Below are 2822 nucleotides of genomic sequence, written 5' to 3'. Positions count from 1 at the left end.
ACAACCTTCTCCTCCCTCTTCACTACACATTTATCATCCCAGCAAAGAGTTTGTGTGCTAAAAGCAAGAGCTGCTTGGCTGTTCTTGGCAGATGCCACCCTTTTCTAAGCTGTCTTCTCCACAAAGATGATACTGGGATGATTTGTCTCAAAGCCACGTGGTTGAGTTTCTCCAGCGGTAGTTGCTCTTTGCTCAGGAGCTGGGAAGTCAAACAGAGCAGCCTGTGTTGTTGACACCATCTCACTGTGATGCTCAAGGGGTGAAGGTTCAGCTGTGTGTGATAGGGAAGGAGTTGTAGCTTTCTCTCTGAAATCTCTCCTTGTCTTGGTGGCTAGGTGCAAGGATCTTGTCATCTGCAAAATATCCTGGCATTTCCTTGGGCCCGTTGGTAGGAACCTGTGTCCTCTGCAGACATGGAAGGTGGCAACAACACAGCACCAGTTTTCAATGATTATACTTATAACTTGAATTAAATGACTTTTGACCTCTTTAAGTTTCATTTCTCAGGTGTTTTTTTTTGTCACCAACTGTCATGAAATACATCTGAGGAAGGATGCTTGTTATTTCCAAGCTGTTGGATCATGGATGCATGGACTGTGGCCTTGTAGGCCTTTGATGATTCGTATTCCCGTCAATTAAATCAAGTGAACAAGTTTGTTTTGAAGGAGCATTGCCATTTTCTCTCACAATGAACTGTGTTGTGCCTCTGATCCTTTCTGTGTGTTGCTGCACTTGCCTCCCTGCAATGCAGCTTTCCTTCAGTATCATCTGGAGCTTGTTCAGTGCAGTGAGTTGAAATATTACTGGAAGAGCTTGTGAGGAGGACTGCAGGGTGTTTGGTGTTTGTACACACAAGCTCATCCTGGAGCAATAGGTTGAGATATCAGTGTTCTGTTCACTGCACCATAGCTGTTGGTTAACCATAACATATCAAATACAGCTGCTAGGTGTGTTAGTACAAGTGAAGATGATGTGATTTCCACACTCTGGTTATTTGACAAGCCCATTGCAATGCAGTGGCTGAGGGGGAAAGAGCTGATTTATACATTTACAGCCTTCAAACACCAGTGAGACTGGCAAAGAACAGAAGAAGAGATGCCCATTGTGGAAATGCACTACATGAGGTGTGCACACATCTGATAAAGGACTTCATAAGCAACCCATTAACAAAAAGCAGCACTCCAAGCTTGGTAACACAGGAAGCAATCATGTGTCATTCCCGAGAACCAAGAGTCTTGTCCACCAAAGCATGGATGTTTTGGTGGTGACCATGGTTGCATGTCTGAATGTAGACAATATAGCAGAATAAATCATGGAATCACAGAATGGTAGGGTTGGAAGGGACCTTCAGAGCTCATCCAGTCCAAGCCCCCTGCAGAAGCAGCTTCACCTAGATCAGGTCACATAGGAACGTGTCCAGATGGGTCTTGAAGAGCTCCAAGGAAGGAGCCTCCACATACCTTCCAGTTTCTTCCTTTTCATCTAATGAAACACTACAGAAATAAATCTTTTGCCCCTTTGAGTTGCCTTTTCATATGTTGTAAAAAAACCATTGTTTGGATTAAGAAGGAAACCCCAAATCCTAAGTGTTTGGAGAAGGGAATCTCCTCAAACACACTGAAAGCCAAGCTCCAGCAGAGAGAAACGTGTCGCTTGTGTTTCTAGAGTGAATTGTTCCTCAGAGGCATATTACTGGAGAAAGACAGTATTTTCTAGAACTGAAGCAGGTTAAGAGGTTGGATTTTGCTGTCTGCTCATTTACAGTCCCACAGAAGCATTGTGAAACAAAGGCAGGTGGGAGGTTGTCAAGGGCCAGCCAAGATGAGGTTCAAAGGACCTGCTCGTGTAGTGTGGGCTAAAAGAAGTAGGCAAGATCCTACTAGAAGAGTATTTTCTGAACCAAACCAGAAAGAAAAGTTTCTCAGACCTTGGCACAATGTTTTGGGCTACTGGGTTCTCCATTTGGTGTACATTCACACTAGACATCTTGTTGCAGGTACCTCTTACAGCAGAGGCACTCTACAAGCCATTGTCTAGGACAGGATCCTTCCAGCATCATGGTGTTTACTCTGGAGCAAACTTCCATAAGAGGTCCTCTTGGGTAGGTGAGGGGTGATAGAGGCCTGGAGGTTGGTCCTCCCTTGTTCTTGCCTAGAGTTATTCAAGCAGAAGGTGTTTCTCCATCTGCTTTCAGGTAAGTCAGTGGTATCACAGAACCTCAAGGGCTGGAAGGGACCTTGAAAGCTCACCCAGTGCAACCCCCCTGCCAGAGCAGCACCACCTAGAGCAGGGCACACAGGAACTCATCCAGCTGGGTTTGAATGTCTCCAGAGAAGGAGCCTCCACAGCCCATTTGGGCAGCCCCTGCCAGTGCTCCCTCACCCTCACATACTCAACTTTTTCCTTGTGTTCCTTTGGAACCTCTTCTGTTTCCTACCACGTTTTTCTGCCTCAGTGAGACCCTCCTCAGTGTTTCTTAGTTAAAGCTGTGTTTTGTTGAGTCTGGTGAGGGCTTTTCCCCCTCTGTAGGCAGACACAATCTTCCATAGACTTGGTACTATGCCTTCATCCCCAGGTGAGACTTTCCCAGGAGAATATCTCAGGAAACATCAGTTCAGCCTTTCAAGAAGGTAACAAAATCCAAGTTTTAGCCACTTACAACCACTGTTTTCCAGTTTAGGACAAATAGCTGAGGCTACTCTTCTGACTCAGGGTCATTTTCAGTCAGAAGAGTATTTAGGATAGATCCCTAATCCCAGAGTCATGGATGATGAAGTAACTTCTGGTCAGTGAATAGTTGTAAGGCCAGAGCTGACTCTATT

The sequence above is a fragment of the Colius striatus genome, chromosome 6 (assembly GCF_028858725.1).
Source record: "Colius striatus isolate bColStr4 chromosome 6, bColStr4.1.hap1, whole genome shotgun sequence".
NCBI lineage: Eukaryota > Metazoa > Chordata > Aves > Coliiformes > Coliidae > Colius > Colius striatus.
The sequence above is the reverse complement of the archived record's forward strand: the minus strand, read 5'-3'. Positions refer to the sequence as shown.